This window comes from Aythya ferina (assembly GCF_964211825.1).
Source record: "Aythya ferina genome assembly, chromosome: 3".
In the NCBI taxonomy this organism is placed as follows: Eukaryota; Metazoa; Chordata; class Aves; order Anseriformes; family Anatidae; genus Aythya; species Aythya ferina.
Genome location: NC_140298.1, coordinates 80,404,222 through 80,423,378, shown reverse-complemented (window position 1 = coordinate 80,423,378; position 19,157 = coordinate 80,404,222). Strand labels below are relative to the sequence as shown.

The window sequence follows — 19,157 nt, the reverse complement described above, 5'->3', positions numbered from 1 at the left end:
GAGATATTGGTAAGCAAAAGATTTGGCCCCAAAAATCTCAAATTCTTTTAGAAACCTCTAGCTTTAGTAAGACATGCTAAGGTTAGTGGCATTCAATAATTTTATTGGAAGAAGGTTCTCTCTTGCATGCCTTATCAAAATAATTTACACCCAGAAATAGGCTCACTTGCAGAACTCCATTGCCACCTTGTTCATGCATTATCTTTTTAGTCCTTGCTTTAGCTCTCACTGCTGTAAATCACTGTTTGTTTGTTTTTTTCCAACAATCTGAGTATTCATGAAGTAAGGTACACTTTAGAATTTGAATGGTAAATTAACTAATTAGGGATATTTTCTTCAAAAAAAAATGCTTTTTAATGTTTTTTTTTGTTGTTGTTGTTGTTGTTTTTATGTCCATATTTTAGACCTTCACCTCTTGTAATCTAGCAGTGAAGTTATGACTTGAAGGTGTCACCTCAATTCAACAAGCAACAAGAAAAAAAAGAAAAAAGCCTAAAACTCTCATGCTATCCACTTAAAGTCTTTGGGTCTTTGGCAAAATTCTGTGTTCCATGAAACTTAGTAAAATTTGAAAATTAGGTGTTCCTTGCTGCTAATTATGGCTTTTACAAGGCCTGATTGTGTTGTTTTTCTGGAATCATGTCTAATGCAAGCAAAATGCAAAGAAGGGAAGGGAGCGATCCCTCTCATTACACCATTAGAGCTGTTAGAGCGTTCACCTGAAACAGAGGCACATGCCTGGATTCAATCTTGATCTGCCCAGGGAACTGGCAGCGATGCCTGCACTTGGCAATACAGGAATATGGACCACACCCCTGGCACTGACAGGAGAAGCTGTGTCCCACTAATAACTCAGTGAACCGATGTGTGCACAGAAAATGCTCAGTCTTACTTGACTGATGGTCTCTTAATTTAACAATAAGCATATTTTCACTAGTCAGCAGATGTTTCTGAAGTTGGTCTCTCCTGCTGCTTTCCTTGAAGTTTCATTCTTGTGAACAGATGTGGAAATGTGTTGGGTCAGAGGGAATCAACGGCACACCAGCAGGCAGAGCACCTGTGGGGCAGACCTCCAAGTCCAGGAAACTCCTGGATGCATCCTAGATCGCAATGCAGCCTGTGGTTATCACATTTATTCAAGAAACTGAAACAATCTTCAAATTCCTGCCTCATCTCAGGCAAAGGATGGACTTGTGCCCTTTATGTGACTCCAAGTGACTACTTTTAACGTTGTATCATTGGCTATGGGAAACAGTGAAGAGGGAAATGTCACTTACCTGCTGTGACTTAGAAAGGGAAGGGCTTGGTTCTTAGGCCCTTAGCATTGAGAAGGAATCACAGCTGGGACAAGGAGCTGGGAAAAATGCTCATCTCTGTGAAAGGATGAAAGAATAAATGTTTTTTCTCTCCTTTTATTTTTACTTCTGTCTAAGTTTGTGACTGTACAGAGAGACAAGACATCTTAGAGCTGCTGCTTTCCCTAGGTTACAGGCACGTAACCTTTATTGCTACTGTCCCCTGGCACCGCTCAGTCCTGTACTCCTCAGGTCCGGGTGTGAACAGGGCTCATGATCTGTTCAATTTTCCATTATGCTAGAATTCACTGAAAATTACTGACTTCAAATTTCTTCAGGAAGTTATGAAATGTTTTGGATGTCATGTTGCTCATCATAAGTAAAACCTTTGGGACCTAAACCAGACTAGCAATAAAAAAGATGTTTTATGTTCCACGTTCTCTAATAAAAAAGAGGCAATATCTGCTATGGAAGGAAGGATTCAGAGGAGTAACCTGAGATGCCTCAGGGAAGAAATACAGATAGAGATGTGCTTCTCTTTGGTGAGGTCCAATTTAAGCCTCAAGAACAGTGCCACCACTGCAACAGTTCCCAACGTGAACAAGCTTCCTGACAGAGGATGGGCCAGGCTGCAAGCATAACCCACTGCTGATTCTCCACAAACCCGGCTGGTTACAAACCTGTTTGGGAGCCCTGGAGTCCATGAAGGCCTGCTGCACTCCTCCTGACCTGGGGAAAACCTCAGCGGGATATATTTCAGTCACGACTGGCCTACATTTCTCTCTGAATCTTTCACTGCATGATTTTGACTCAGATTTGACTAATGGGAAAATGGCATGTACCTTCCTCCCTTCTGCCTATCTGAGATAAAATCCAGGCCTAATTCCTTCAGCAAATAACTTTACAGGGTGAGCTCAGCTTTCCTGTTTTCCAGGTTAACTTGGGTTAATTAATAATGAATTCTTAGTCATTAAGCAAAAGATAATTCCTTAGGGAAAAATTCCCTGCTGTCATCTCATTTTTTATCATTGTCCAAAGAGAATTTTAATTTCATAAAAAAAAATATAAAATATTTTTATTCCAATTTAAAAAAGAAAATCTTACCATACAGTTTCCCATACATTTGCAATTCTTGCAAAACTCTACAGTTAATAGAAAACACTCCCAAAGCAGCCCTGACCCCAACAAACGGAAAATGAAATTTGCCCATTTCACCCCCTTTTTCTCTCTTTCTGCCATATGAGGACTACTTGTATTTAGTATGCTGGCACAGCCTGTGAGCTAAGCTCTCAGCAGTTTGAATCTAGACTTTGTCATCAGAGGCAACCAGTTATGGGAGCAAGGACACTGGTTTCAAAACATATGTTTTCCCCTGCAGCCTTTTTTGGAGGGCCACAGTCAGGGAGTACTTGTGGAGTAATGCACTCCCAGAGAGTAGAGGTGCCCTAGGTTGATTATTTATGATTTCAGTTCAATAGATTTAGCGACATTTTGGCAGTGACTAACAGTCTAAGTATTTAACCTGTCTAGATGTAACACGGACAAGGTCATATTAATCAGAAAGGTAAGCAGCAAATTTGATGTACCAGAGGGGCTGGCAAGATGATATTGACTAAAAGATGCCAGCGGTCATTTATTAAAGTTACTCCAGTTCCAGGAATCTTGAAAAACAGGGATTTGATTGTACATAGTAGTAAGCCTGATATGGCTGTGATGTAACTGTATCTGCGCATTATTGTTATTATACTCTGTTTTCTATTGCAGTATATGATAGTGTTTAGGAACGTACAAAACAGAGCCCTGTTCCTTATGGCTCTATCAAAAATAAAATAAAATAAAATAAAAATCAATCACTTTTAGTTGATTGCTTGCTCTGGACACCAAAGCTCCCTCTAAAAAGATACAATTAAAGCTTTCAATTTCTGTGTTTCCTGTCAACACACTGAGGGAGGAGGTGAGTGAGGTTTGGGACTGCAAATATTTTCAACTGTCTCAGAGCTTGTTACATCGGAAGTGAGGCAATTCACAGGGCAGAATACTTTGTACCTCCTGGCAGCTGTAGCTTTCCTTGTTTAAAACTGCCTTGTTTGCAGAAGGGCTACGCATGGGTGTACATGAAAGCAACTAAAGCTGTTATTCACAAGGTTCCTGAAATACATTAACCTTGTCTTGGAATGGGGCAGGGATTTAGTTTAATGGTTACAGCAGGGGCAATGAGATTCTTCAATTGAACTCCAGCTTACATCAATATTTAACTTTGAGGAAGGCTAGAATTCAGAGAGCTGTTGCTTTTTACCCTTGTTTTAATTAGTACCCTTCTCCTTTCCCAAGATATTTGAAGGTTGTAACGAGAAATATTTAGATCCCTCTTTCCATATTCATTGAATATACTGATATTATATTTTATTAAAGAGTCTCAAATAGCTTATATCCCACTCTTAATAACCCTATGCATTACAAGCTTCTGTTTCCTCAAGCTACAGACAAATCCTATTACAGGGAGTAGATTAAACTGGGCCTTGACAGATCTTTGCAATTCCCTGACAAAAAAGGACAAGTTGTCTTACTAATAAGACGACATCATGATCACATTAATACTATGCATCTCAGTGCTCTCAGATACTACTTTTATGCACACCCCCTCTAGCAGGCACATTACCCAAATAAAAATGAAGCAGTTTTCTTGTAACAATAAACTAAACTATCTAGCAGAAAGAATTACTTTGGATTCACGTTGTGTGAATGAGCCATCAGTCAACAACAACTGCATGCTTGATCATGCCCTCTGGCTCCTCATCCACAAGGGACCTAGCTCATCCAGATTTGCCTCTGCCACTATGAATGATGTGTACGCCTCTGTGTACAAACATGAGCCTGGAACAGAGCGCAGAGCCAGAGCTGGCAGAGGAGAGCACAAAGCAGCATTATATTCAACTTTCTCTTGGGCTCCAAGAGCCCAAGTGTAGTGGAGGATAGACGTTAGGTTATGAATGCAAGGGAATGGCATTACAGTGCAGAGAAAAATATCCCTTTAAAATGCTCTGATCTCTCTAATAACCCCTAATATACAGTCTGTTATTCAGTCTGTCTTTTTTTTTTTTTTTTTTTTTTTTTTTTTTTTTTTTTAATCAACAGAAACTAGCCTGACTGGTCAGTTGCTTGTAATCAGATTTTAAAAGGGGCTATGTGAATTCTTCACATTATTTTGATATATACAAGGATAAAGAGAATTGGTGACACCAGCAGTAGCAGACCAGCATGGAGAGCAGAAATCTGGGAAGAGTATGCCTTCCAGAAGCTGTCCTGCTGTTAGGACTTCCCACTACTAGAGAATACCCAGGAAGATAAGTGATAGAGAACAGAAAGCATGGCAAAATCCTCAGTTCCTTGGATGTTGCTGCAATGAAGTTAATAAAACCATAAATAGCATATACAAAGCCAGGAGACTGGAATTCTTACATTTTTCTCCAAAGACAGACTTATAAAGAAATAGCAGCAAATGATTATTGCTCTCTTTCTCAGTAAAGGTACCTGAAAACAAAACTTGCAGATCATTTTTGCTGTTTCTCAATGAAAGTAGCTTACAACAAAACCTTAAATGTTATGCTGTCCGAGAGAAAGGCAACAGTGACAGAACAGATCAATCATGAGCGGTTGCTCGGAAGAGGGAATATAAAATCATGCCCAGGCTTGTTTAAATGCAGTCTTAAGATGGATGTTCTTGAGAGAGGAACAACGTGACCACACGGCTAGCCACGGTTAGACACAGCTGTGCAGTCTTCATGGGGAAGAAAGGGTCTTAGAGAGCAAACGTGGAAATAATTCACAGGTATCTTGAATGATTAATGTAGGTTACTTCAGCATTGCACTAGATAAAAATGGCACTGACCTTTTAGTTCAGATAGAAAGCCATTCATAGAGGAAATGTGAACAGATAAGCACAGTTCTGGATATTATTTATTATTTATGTACTTAGACTACCATATACTTGTCAAAATAGACCTGTGATGACACCAAAGTAACTCAAACCCCAGAAGCAATTGCAAATGACCTGAACTCTTCATGGATATGGATACATTCCAGGTTTTCTGGTATGGATATTGAATGTCTGCATGCTCTCTCAGATGCTACCTTGGTGCTAATAAACTGTTATCTAGAAAGATGTTATAGTGCATCTCTGAGCTTTGCAAATACAATACAAATTTGCCAGTAACTTCTATGCCTAGCTAACTTTTTGTATCCTTTTATATTAAAGATTGTGCTTATCTCCCCCTGAAAATGTTCTTTGGTTACGCCACCATATGATAAAGCACAGAAGTAATAAAGCACTAGTTTTCTGTTACCTGTCAAAAACAACCATATAGAGGTCAACTAGTACACTTCGAATAGTTTGTAGAATAGTTTATTCACTATAAATAGCTATTCACTGTGCTTCAGAAACTCTTAGAAACCAGCCAAAGCATTGTAGACACAGCAAGGCCACTGCGTGTTTGTCCACTGTTCGTAAATAACACCTCCTGAGGTAACGCATCAGACTTTCTTCCCACTGCTCTCAACTGTATCAGACATAAAATGCACACAGATAGAGTCATGTCAGGCAGGGAATGGGACTGGATGGAAAGCAAAGGTACAGCAATGAACCTTCACCATCGGTAAGATTGTTGAGATTAGTTAAAAATCTCCTGTACTTTTTCCCTGCAGCCCACAGGACAGTAGTGAAACCTCCATTTTCCAGGGAGTCTGAGTGGGCAGCTGCAAGAAGAGTGTCCTCCTTAGCAGGTGATAATGACTGTAAGCACAATTTGTTCAAAGGTGTCTATTGACATAATGCTGAATCTATATGTTTCTAGAGTTGCAAAATGAGGCAGTGGTCAAAGCACTCTCCTTCTTTACAGGCTACGGTATAGGCTGTGTAATAAAGGCAAATAGAATAGAACTGCCTTAAGATAAATATGCTTTGAGACAGAAGAAAAAGATTTTTTGATATTTTTTTCTTTTTTTAAATCAACAGATACAGAAAAATAACCTTTTGCTATCTTCAGCAGCTAAGGCTGAATCTTCATGTAGGAGTATAGATCCAATTCTTCTGTTCCTTTTTTTCAGTTATTTGTTTTTCCATCACAACAGAGTGGCAGACAAATGAACATGCTCAGGTGCTAGTTCAATAAAATTTGGGGCAGGTATATGAAATCTGAAGCATATATATATATATATATATATATATATTAAAAAAAAATAGTAGTTTGGGATCCTGTTACCAGATCCATTTAGTTGTATTAAAACTCATCATGTTTTGCCAATCATAATTTTGTTTGCTATTTAAGACTGACATTATTTTAGGTTTGTTATTCTCTTCCTGATGCTAGTTATACCAGTGTACCAGTGACTGGAGTTCTGACCGATATTTTTGTTCATGATCTTTCTGTACACTTTTTTTTTTTTTTAATAAAACATAACAGGGAAAAAAAAATGCATAAAAAGTCTCAAATTCAAAGTTATGGTTTCCATGGCAACTTTAAGTCCCTCATGTTGTATTGTACATGCACTAAAAATAAACATGTAATGAAGCACCATATTTCCTATGTCAAGGAGAGCAAGTGACTGCAACTTCAGTTTTAGTGTTTACAGCCCCAGTATAACAGGAATGTATTTTTACAGTGAAACAGACACACAATGCACAGTGCCTTTTTGATGAGTACATCTGGACTGCTCGATGGGCTGTGCTGACTTGCACTGGTTGGAGCTGGGCCATCTATGCACGTACTTCTGGAAGTGTGCTGCATGGAGGCACCGCATGCACTCTGGGGAGAGGTGGGGTAACATGTTCCTATACAGTGCAGGGGCTTACAGGAGGGCTCCCTTATAGCTTCAGCAGTGCCAGAAGAAGGGAATGGGGCACCACTGACCACGTGCAGCCTGTCGTTGGCATCTAGTCGCAAACACCAGCAGGAGCAATAATAATACAATCTAAGAGTATATGAAAACAAACAAACAAAACAAAACAAAAAAAAATATTTGAAATTCTAAGCAAATCAAGAACTAAAGCATTTGAAAGAGCACAATAAGGAACAGCTCCCTTTCACATTAGGAAGGGAGAAGTTTTGTAAATATTTCTGGTCTTCAAATGAATTTAAATGCAGTCAAGAACTTATATGCACAGATAAATCTGTTTCTAAGCTATTTTTCCTCTTCAGAGATTGGTAAAACCAGAACTCTAAGTACATAAGCAGTTCCAATAATTCTTTTCTATGAAGGTATCCTTAAAACCAGCTGGGACACAGGTAGTCAGTCATACAGAAGTTATTTCCTTTTAATGTCAGGCCTATGCACACCTGTTCAGTCTTTTGTCATAAACTATTGCACCTTTGAACAAGGGGGTCAAAGCACTCTGTGGCTTCACCTCGTGACAAGATTTGGAGATGCTACAATGCTAGTAACATATCCCATAAGCCACACTAATACAATTTTGTTTGACCTGCAGTTACTAAATAAATAATATCCTTTGTGCAACTCCATTTGCAATAAATGAGTATCTGAAGGGTGACTGTGGCATTAGGTGAGTTTAGTTTACAAACAAAAAATAACAACAACCAAAACGATAGCATACAAACTAAGACATGGCAACTTGTATGGTATACATGTTCACAGTGAGGACCACAGACAATAAGCAAAAGAAACAGATATATTTGTTTCTGGAACAGGATAATGAGGCAATATCTCTCTTTCTGAACCTTTTCCTGTGTCTTGGAAAGAGGAAACCCAGATGTACCCCTGACTTTCCTAATACTTACAGTTTATGAAATCAGTTTAATCTAATGAGTGTATCTTAAAAATATTATTCCAGTCCTATAGGGTAAAACGCTTCCTGAACACTTGTATGTGAATGGTATGGTGTTGGGACTTTGTACGTTTTTACTAAGAAAACACTTACAAGTCCATTTGCTATAATATTTACACAGGACAAGGGATCTCTCCTAAAAACTCAGTGTCGATGTTAATGAGAAGTACATGTGAAAACCTCAGAAACAAGAATTGAATGTAGACCCATGACAGGTGCTTGTTCTAATGGTCATCTGCAGATGTGAGAGCCTCTCTCAGAATGTTTTGTTGAAATGGCACACTTGTGAAACAGCACATTTCAACATAATAATAATAATAATAGTAATAATAATAATAATAACAAAATGCTGTGACCAGCTCAGCTGCAGAACTGTGATACACACTTCTATGGTAATTCTAAAACTACTCCATATAACACAGTAATTCTCAGCATGAAAACCTAAGTTCTGGGAAGTTCACACCTTTTCACAATCATCTTTACTACTTGATTTGCTTATTTCTCTCTCTCGTGAACCACAGAATTCACTGAACAATTTCTTGCAACAGTAAATGTTCTGTGAAGATAACAATGTCAGGGGCATATATCTATTGCTTCCAAACCCAAGGGTTTAAAATTTAAGTTTGAATCACAGACAATACACACAGAATATTTAATACAGTGACATTCTCTAGAAATAGATTTATTGACTCATCTGAAGTCTTACTGATGATTGGTATTAGTTTTCAGAAAAAGTAATGCTAGAACTGGCCCCTCTAGAGCACGTACCTCAAGTGAACTCAGGTGTAGAAGCATATTTTCCTTTTTCCAAAGAGAAAACTGTGATGGCAGCTGTATAGCAGATCTGTTTCACACAGATGTTATTGAAGGCAGGGTCTGCATCCTAGCTGCAGATCAACATATGGTACACTAGCTGAAATTTTATTTTTCTATCTTTACGGCTCCTGACTACAGTTATTTATTACTGACTATTGCAAGACTGAAAGAGAAGCAAAACAGAAAATACTCCAGCATTGCAACCACCGTGTAAGACATAGTTAAAGATCCACTTTCAAAATTATTATGTATTTTAAGACACTTCCTGGATGCACTCCACCTAGCTGGAGGTACGCATCGTGGGGACATGCCACACCTGCTTCCCTGCAACCTTGGCCTCCTCCAGGTGACTGTAGGATAAGGTGACCTGGACCTACTCAGAGACTTTGTACTGTGGTGAGTTAGAGAACATGCAGTTATCTTTTGCCAGGGCTCAGTGACAAGCACTGAGAAGTGGTGATATCTTTCTGCTGCAGTTAGCTATGTCCTGACAGGTCTATGCAAACGGCCTCTTGAAGAGAATAAAGAACAAAAAGCAGGAGAATGTTTTCTGTTTATCTTTTCTTTAACTGTATAACCTCTATCAGGCTAAGTGCAGGTGTAAAAGCAGTGTAATTAGATGCATCTTAACACTTCTCACCTGCTGCTTTTATCTCCTCTAGACTGAGGATATCACTAGTTCAAGAGAAAACAAACACAAAACCCATGCAGTCAGAATGTTTCTGCTTGGTAAGGCAGTGCCAACACTTGACACATGGAACCAGGTTTCTGACAGAATTAATCAATGAGAACTTGGCTTGCCTTGGTTAACCGCAAACAAAAAACATCTTAGCAAGATCTCTTCACATCATACTTAGAAGGGCAGTTCTCTGTCCAGTGCTCCCACCGCTCATCTCACACCTCAGGGCATATAGTGTGCTGTCCCTGTGTCCTATTCCACTCCACACAAGTATTTTATCTTAGCAGGCCTTTTCAATCTTTGGCCTTCCTGTTTATCCAGAAAAAAATCTCCTGCCCTCTCCCTTGGGAGTTGTCTCTTTCCTCTGTTCTTTACTCCCAGGCCCTCAGCCCTACTTACATCCTTCAGAAGACTCTTGCAAACATCTTGATCTCTCACCCCCAAACTCTTTACAATTCCTAGTAAGAAAGACTGTGTATGAGAGCATGTACTCATTAATTCACTGATGCTTGTGCACTGTTTGTTCTTCTTTATACTTAACTCTTTCTTTCTGTATATCTATTTTTCCCCCCTCTGTAATTCTTGGGGAATAGTTCATTTTTATGAGATCTGTACCAAGAACTACATATTGTATTTTGGATCAACTGTTTGTTACTAATTATTTAAGGGGTAAGTGATCATGTAAGAAACACCTGAAAAGAAATACAGATGAACTGCCAGAGCCCAAATGAATATTTGACAATATTATAATTGAACAATATAAATTTGTGACACATCAATTCTAGTAATTATGTGTCAAAGTTAGATCCATCTACATTAAAAAGGCTATTACAAATGTTATACTTTTTTCATTTTAAAATAGTTGAGAAAATACATTTTCCTTGGACCACATAAAAAGAATGAGAAATCTCCAAGGTAGAGGTAAGTTGCAGAAACAAAATTCCTGTGTAAAGGATTACCTGATATTACAGAGATTCAGACTAGAGTAATAAGACCATCAATTCTATTTTTCTTTAGTTTCTATGCTTTGTGGTTTTGTGCTTTTATACATATGTACACAGTACCTAAGTGGCTGCTTCTATAAAACAGTTTAATATTAATAATGAATATCTACAGTGAGGCTGACAGAGGGAGGAAAAAAATATGAACAACTGATGCAGATAATATGTTGACTATTAATTACCATGAGTGATTCATTCAGTTCTATACCTAGACATAAAGTCAAACTGAAAGATGAAAGGACAATTTAGAAAAAGACTATGACTTGCATAGTTATCAGCTGCAGTATCTGAGACCTCAAAAACTGGTCTAATTACAGCTCATCTGAAAGATACCAGGGCCTTATCCTCCAGAGGAAGTATTAATGGAAGATTACCTGCTTTTCGAAGCCAGTAAACCCATCTGTAGGTTCCATATCAGCTCCCACCAGACATACGTCTTTTTACACATGGGTGGTCTGTCACATGATGATTGACGCAATCTTGACAAGAAAAGGGATAGAAAAATTATCACTTTGTGCAGATATGACCACTTCTGACTTTGGCAGGTGAGGCAGGCTGGATTGCCTAACATGGACCTAATTGCAGAAGATATTTTTTTCTTCAATGCTTCCATTTTCACAAGCACCAGGCAACATATTTGTCCTTTCTGTGCAGATCAGTCCCCTCTCAGATTATGACTTCTGCCCTATTTCTTTCACTGAGACCAGCTACACAGGCAGTGCTTTTATTCTGTAGTGCTGGATGCTACTGAGACTTACTTTGCGAAGTAGTGCTGACTAGTACTTTGCTACATGAACGCAGCTACTTGTAGCTAGGGTAGTTCTCACTGTAATCAAGAACATCACATTTCTGCCCTTTTACAAACATTACATGCATGAACAAAGACAAAAGAAAAATTGTCCTGCCAGGATACTGGCAGGATTATAAATAGAAACTTTGGTGTTCAGGTGGCTTGAATGTCAAGAGGGAAGGGAAGGGAAGGGAAGGGAAGGGAAGGGAAGGGAAGGGAAGGGAAGGGAAGGGAAGGGAAGGGAAGGGAAGGGAAGGGAAGGGAAGGGAAGGGAAGGGAAGGGAAGGGAAGGGAAGGGAAGGGAAGGGAAGGGAAGGGAAGGGAAGGGAAGGGAAGGGAAGGGAAGGGAAGGGAAGGGATTGCCCAGGATTCAGATGCTGACAAAGTTATCTCGTATGGTAGTCCCTGGGTCCATGCGATTTAAATTTCCTCAAATAATAAGTTTGATGACATACTTCCTCCCTTCTCGAAAGCTGAATCAGCCTATGGTCCATTTGACTGAGGCATCCATTACAGCCATGTGGCCTGTGATGATTTCACACAGATTATTTCTAAACTTGCTTAGTCTTGATTCCCTCACAAAGGAAGAAGTCTTGCTTTGTGAACATGAAATCCATCTGAAACAAAAAGCAAGATGTGCTTTGTTCTCTTGCTATGTCAAATAGAGCCAATGCTCACTCAAATGTATTTACTAACAAAACAAATGCTTTCCAAAAATAAGGTAGGAGAAAGAATATAAACAACTAGTTACCAGATTGATCTCTAGGCTATGATTTAAAATACCTTTCAGTGCACCTGAATGTCGCTGAAGTCAGAAAAAAAAAAAAAAATCAGCCACCACAGACTCACTTGAATAGTAAAGGACTGGCAGATGTGGAACCTGAATATTCAATAACTACTGAGCAGAAACAGTAGGTCTCACAGTGTGGGACTTTTTTTTTGTTTGTGTTAATTATACTAATTAGAATTAGAACTTCCACCACTCAAATTTCCTGCAGCTGCGTGGTGCTAGCTGCTATTGTTAGCACTCATGGAAAATACTCCAACAGAGGGCACCAAGAAAATTACTTACAATCTGAACACCCACACAAGCCTGTCACGTTGGAAAGACTGCAGACAGCATAACTAATAAAGTTATTGTGCTATTTTGAAAGAATAATAGCATGTTTGAAGAGACCATATTAACCCTGTTGTAAAGTATTGATTGCACTCTGTAGTAAAGGAAATGAAACAACAAAGACATAGTGTTTTAATTCTTTTCCTGTTTGCTCTTGCTAGTTTTACTCTGTTTCAATTTACACCTATATTTGAGAACACAGAAAATGTATCACCTGTGGTTCACAAAGACAGTTTTATTTTCATAGACACTCTTTCAGCAACTTGATGCTTTTAAGATCTGTACTTCAATTCAAGCAAATGGTAGTGAATATGAAAGAAATCCCTGTCTGAAACTGTTTGGATCCTGTTTGTCGTGTTTACTTCTGTTTAAAAAAAGAGTAAGTCAACACAAATGTCAAAAGATACCAGTTGATTGGTTCCGGACATGTTAATTTAGATGTGTTACCAAAAAAAAAAGGTATAATTATCATTTTAGTCTCTAAGGAAATGTTTAATTCCATTCCAGTGCTTTACAAATAAGCAAAACAAAAAGTGTGTCTTTTGTAACAATTTGCTGTTGTTTTGCAAGCACATCTGCATGCATACATCTAACAATACAATAGCATTGTATAAAACTGTTCTAGATATGGCTGAGGCAAATACTTAGGATGATTTTAAGATTTAACATTTTCACAGTATTTAAAGCCCTGATCCTACCACTAAAATAACCAGATGCAGTGTGTTATAGCAGTTTTGTTTACACTTGATAAAGGCTGTTTTCTTATCCTGTGCTAAACCGTAAGTTTAAAGGTAAGAGGACAGTTGAATTAACAGAGAATGATGAACATTTCAAATGTCATCTTTTATGTAAACGAATATATAAAAATAGTTATGATTCTGTTCTTTTGTAAATGGAAATCATTTGTAATCATTCTCGAGGCTGGTCTAGTATATGTAAAATCACATTTCTTTCTTTCTTTCTTTCTTTCTTTCTTTCTTTCTTTCTTTCTTTCTTTCTTTCTTTCTTTCTTTCTTTCTTTCTTTCTTTCTCTCTCTCTCTCTCTCTCTCTCTTTCTCTCTTTCTCTCTCTTTCTTCCTCTCTTTCTTCCTCTCTCTCTTCCTCTCTCTCTTTCTCTCTTTCTCTCTCTCTTTCTCTCTCTCTTTCACTCTTTCTTTCAAATAGTGCTTTTAAAGAGCTTGATTCCTGTAATTGCATTTCCTTCCTTTTCTATGAGAGTATCTGTAAAGACATTTGGCATCTCATCAGCAAAAACAGCAGATGGAGAAAGGCTTTCCTACGTGCTCTGTCAAGGGAATTGCAAGTTTAGGTAGGGTTTTAATAGACATCAAGGATTTAGTGACATACCAAAGATTGCATGCCTGCACTGTACCTATTATTTGTGCCTTTTTCTTTTAATAGAAATGAAAACAATTACCGTGCAGAAAAGATTTAGTTTCTCTTTGAGAGTATCATACCATATGGTATGGGGGATGTATAGATGACAAAATGAATGTAAAAAAGTCCATACACTTCAGATGATGCTAGTTGAACTAAATTTATGTTTCAAATTTTAACTGAACTGATAGCAAAGTTTACAAATATATATATATATATATTGTATATAAACCTTCATATGCTAATAGAAATTCAAATAAGACATAAAAATACTTGTTACTGAGCCTGGTTTATAGAAAATGGCCTTGGGGACCAAAGAACATTTCAACAAAGGCAACTAAGTAAGCACTGTAATTATAAGAATGAAAATTGTCAGAGTTTTTTCAAATAACAGGCTTGTTATCACATGATAGCACATGAAATTGCAAACAGAGAAAGTATTTTTTCTCAGTTACTGAGAAAAGAGATATTCCTGATAGGGCATGATGTTCAGAGATGAGAAATGAAGATGTTTGTACTGGCTATTCACAGACAAAACAAAATTTGGTGGGAGAGCAAACATGTAACCTCTATCTTGCATATTGTTCAGGCAGTTATAAAAAAATGAAACAACAACAACAAAAAAAAACGTAGCTGAAGAGCTAGACCCTCAGCACACTTAAAACAAACAAACAACCAAATGAAAACAAACAAACAAGTAAACAAGAATAACCACAAAACAAACCACCAAAACCAAAACAGCTCTACTGAGCATGCATTTTTGTGAGTAATTAAATGGACTCCCAGAAAGCTCCCAGTGTGTCCAGGTTTGTGCAGATTCTAGAGCTGGATGGACAGATTTTGAAAAGGAACTTCAGTGTCCCAAACTTTTTGCCTTTCATGGCATTAGTTCCCTCCTTGTCTTGGAGGACAGAAGGAATTGCTGTCATGGTCTAGAACTAAGTAAGAAATACAGAAGCAACAGAGCTTACAGAGTCAGGTAGATCTTCATCTGCACAGAGGGAGTATTCACATCTCTGTAGGAAATGATATTTGTAGAAAAAAAAAAAAAAAAGTAAAATAAGATTTGGGGACTTTGGGACTAGAATAACATTGAAATTATCAGCTATTGTGTTAAAAAGCACAGTGGAGTTGTATCAAGAACACTACAGCTGCAGCAAGATCTCTTGAATCAGGTTTAAGATAGCTCAGTATCTGGGTGCATAGGGGAGAAACACGAGATATTAATTGCAATATTAATCATATACTGCCACTGTAGTAGTGCAAGGTAGTACTTCACAGCATGTTTGCAAAGACCAAATGCCCTTTTAGTAATTTCTTATAGCGCTGAATTCCTTGTACCAGGCCTCTACACAGCCTTGTTTTCAGAAAGAAAAAGAGTATATTTCACTTCATCTGCCTGAGGAGATCCATGACCAAAATTTACCATGGTCATACAATCTGAAAGTCACATTCTGTGTATTGCAGTATGACTAAAGTTATTGCAGTATGACTAAAGTTATTGCAATATGACTAAAGTTATCCAAGCATAGGATATGAAGAAGGATCTTGAGGAGCTTCTTTGATCATCTTCCCCCTGCATGTTTTTCCAGCCTTCTCTTTGATCACAAGAGCATTCCTGCCTTGATCTCATCGTCTCCCACATCAGTGTTTGCTGTCCTGAGACAGCCCTATATCCAGCCATTGTGTAACCCCATCACAGAATGCCAGCTTAATTTTGACTACATTGAAACAGGAATGTGCCAAGACATGGGCCAATAACAATATCTCTTCATCTACCTTTCCAATGGAACACTTCCCAAAATGGTACTAAAACATTTTATAATCTATAATCTTCCTAATTTGCATCCATGAAAACCTTTTTTAATAATCATTGTGCAAAGAAACACTCACTCACTATGTTAGTCCTTGTGATGTGTTCAGTCTACTCCCACTTACCTGTCCTCTGAACTCACTGAATTTTACCACCATGCAAGAAGACTTGAAAATAAATAAATAAAAGCAAATCCCCATCACTTTCAGAGAGGCACCAAAGTGTTGAAATGAATGTAATCAGCCCCATGTATCATCAGGTAAGATCCCTTCCCCTAGTCCAACAAATGTAAAACATAGCCTCTATTTTCCTTTCAAATAAGGGACACTGAGAGTAGCTGGAAGGTTTGGGTGACTGGAAACAAGACATTAAGGCATTCATCTATAAAATGTCATTCAAATTCAGACCAGATCATTCTTAAATGAAAGTCACTACCATGTGATGACTGTTCAATGAAGGCTCATATTCTCAGACATCCACATCACAGAAACTGCCGTCGCAGTGGTAGGTAGCTTCTGCAAAGACAAAGGACTGCATAGCCTGGATAACTACAATAACCCCTAGTGTTCTGAATGTTTCCCTGGCTGTGTAAATCAGGGCTGAAATACACTAGCAGAGTAGTTTGTGGAAAGTTGCATTTTTGCTTGTTGTGTTGTATCCGTACTGGGGATAAACACAGGGCTTTCAGTCTCACAGGGCTGTCAATCTGTCATCTTCCACACACTCTGAGAACAGGTTTTGCCTTTTAAAAGAAAGAACACTGTGAACAGAAACTCACCATTAATCAAGTCTTATTTCTCCACGTGGAGGAAAAAAAAAAAAAAAATTCAAGTCACCATCTCCACAATTGGAACTCTATTCCACTTCACAAGCTGAGGGTAAAGAATATAAAGTAAAATCAGAAAGTTTGTCCTTAGAGGGAAGATAGAGAAGCGCTCAGTTCTCTGTGTGGGATATGATGGTCTGTGGAAGTTGAATAAACTGTTACAATACACAATGCTATGACTCACAGTGCTGGATGGAAAAGCACTGTATGCTATCCATCAAAAATTTGCTTCAAGACAATCCTTAAAACTTTGAACACAGCAGGATTAGAAGATCACAAACCTCTCTGGAATCTGTGCATGCTGCTAGGCACTCTACCTACCTTATAGCAACTGTAGCTATAAAAAACTCTTCGTGTGTTAACATGATGTAAATTAATGAGATTACTTATAATTTATGACTGGATAGGTAAACTTCCACTTTGTGATCCAAAAGACATGCTGAATTACGATAGTATAAGCCAATAGAATAACCCATCTTCTTCAGGCATCAGAAATGCATATTTCATTGTAAATCCTGCATGACTCAAACCCCTGACAGTTTATGATTAAAAAATTACAGTAAAAATAATTTTAAGTGCTTGCTAACAATATATTTTTAATCATTTATTACTGACAACCCCCTCAGAGATCTATACTACATACATAAAACAATAATTAGTGTAGGCAAAAGCAAAGACTAATTTAGAGAGGTATTGTCAAGAATAACTTTTGGAACTTAAAGCTTGACACATTTTTAAAATTAAGTTGACTAGTCATTGAAATCCATTATGAGGCAAAGTGTTGGTTAAAGACAGATTCTTCCAAAATAAAGATTGAATGCCTTTTTAGGCTTTGGAACTTGGTGACTTAATATATGACATTCTTGCATGACACTGTTTGGTCTGTGTTACACAGAAACCCCAGAAATGATCCCTCTTAGTGGACCTAAAAACTAAATCTTGAAAAATTGTCAAATTTAAGGGCAATTTGTATTTTTACCAGTATGTGTGTTCTATTTTTTTTTTTTTCTCTTACAAATGCTTTCTAAAATGTCCTCAGAAAATGCTGGGGGGGGGGTGGGATTTATGAGATATGGCCCAATTTGGCAAGCCATTATCATCAGGCATGATGAATGAGGCCCTAATTTCAGTGGGACTATTCACAATACCATGTGGAGAGCCAGTGTTGCTCTACAGAACTCTCATTGATTACATAAAGAAAACAATAAAATGACTAGACCTGAAGTGCTATAAAATGCATCATGTGAGAGCATTGAAAACTAGGGGGATTCTCTAATCTTTCTGGTACAGTAATTTGTAGATGTTACTTGTAACATCAAATGTAAAAATGTATGTAGAAGTGAGATTTTAAGCAGGATATACTCTTTATTAAGTGAAATATTTAGCAATATGGAATTAACAATTCTAATCATAAATGCCAGGCAACCTCTTTTGATCTGCTACCGTAGCTAATTACTCCAGTGGGAAAGGAAACAGGGAAAGGGCATTTCAGCTGTGCAAGGACAGGTTTTCTCTGAATCTATATTTTGCCCAAATAAAACCTGTAGTTAGAGTTCATGAGACTCTTAACCCTTCATCTGTAGGAATTGGAGAGTTTCTGATAATTGTTACCTTTTTCTTGCTGCAGAATAGAACAGTGATTTCCTCCAAGACTAACATCATTTATATTTATAGTTTTCTTCTTTTGTTCTATCACTGTCTATAATCTCTTCTGGGAAAATTATTTAATGATATTGTTGTTTTAGTGGTGCTATCTCTCTAGTGCTGTCATTATTGTGGTACCATGTAGTCAAGAGTCATTAAGTGCTGGAACTCAGGTGGGCACTGTAAAAGATATAAACCTCTCACTGGGATGCCAAAAGCAACACTAACCTTCCAAATTCTTGTGAAAATGACCTAAAAAATAGTTTGGAATTTCTTGGAGACCAAAATCTTGCTGACTATGAAAGCCTCAAGATCACTGGAAGTTACTATGATACACTTTTTGGGTCAGATTCATCCTTAACCACCTCTTGGAGTGTGTTTTAGGTGGAGCCTAGAAGAGAATTCTGCCTTTCTTCTCTGGAGGATGAATGGACAAGAGGGGAGAGGAGTAGACTGGAATGTTGAGAAAGACAGGCTGCAGTCCTACAGACTGTCCTAGTTCTCCTGGAATGTTTTTGATTCACAAAGCTAATAAGCTGATAAGCTACACGGTCCCAAGCTCAAGGTAAAAAATGGCCAACCCTTAGATGGGAAGACCTCTTTGCAAACTATATCAACGCTATTGCTGCTATCAGCTCTACAAAAATGCGGGGCTCCTGTTTGAATCCAAAATGCCTCGACCCAGAGGAGATGGCATTCCAGGAACAGGATAGGATAATGCACAGTACAACAATAAGATGTATAGATCCAGTCATTGAACGTGGAGAAACTACCCTCTTGTAGACGAAAGGAAGCTCCATAATCACATTTCAGTCCACAAGCAAATATTGCTGAGAATCTGAGAACCATGATTTGTCTGAGGGAAGTGGCAACTGCAAGAAGGTAGGCAAAACAAAGGATGTGTGAAGGCTTATTTACAGCACATAAAAGGATAATAATGTAGCATGATATATTTTTCATA

General features: G+C 38.0%; 1 long non-coding RNA gene across 4 annotated transcripts in view; it reads right to left on the bottom strand.

Annotated features, from left to right (window-relative positions):
- Positions 1-19,157, bottom strand: part of LOC311434802 — a 34,668-nt gene that overhangs the window by 7,919 nt on the left and 7,592 nt on the right. For 3 of the 4 annotated variants that reach the window (XR_014691738.1, XR_014691739.1, XR_014691741.1), the window contains 3 exons: positions 11,875-12,036; positions 11,004-11,108; positions 1,278-1,373 (listed from right to left, as the gene is read on the bottom strand). This is a non-coding gene — a long non-coding RNA (uncharacterized lncRNA). The remainder of the gene's footprint in view (positions 1-1,277; positions 1,374-11,003; positions 11,109-11,874; positions 12,037-19,157) is intronic. The other variant, XR_014691740.1, reaches the window with a different exon arrangement.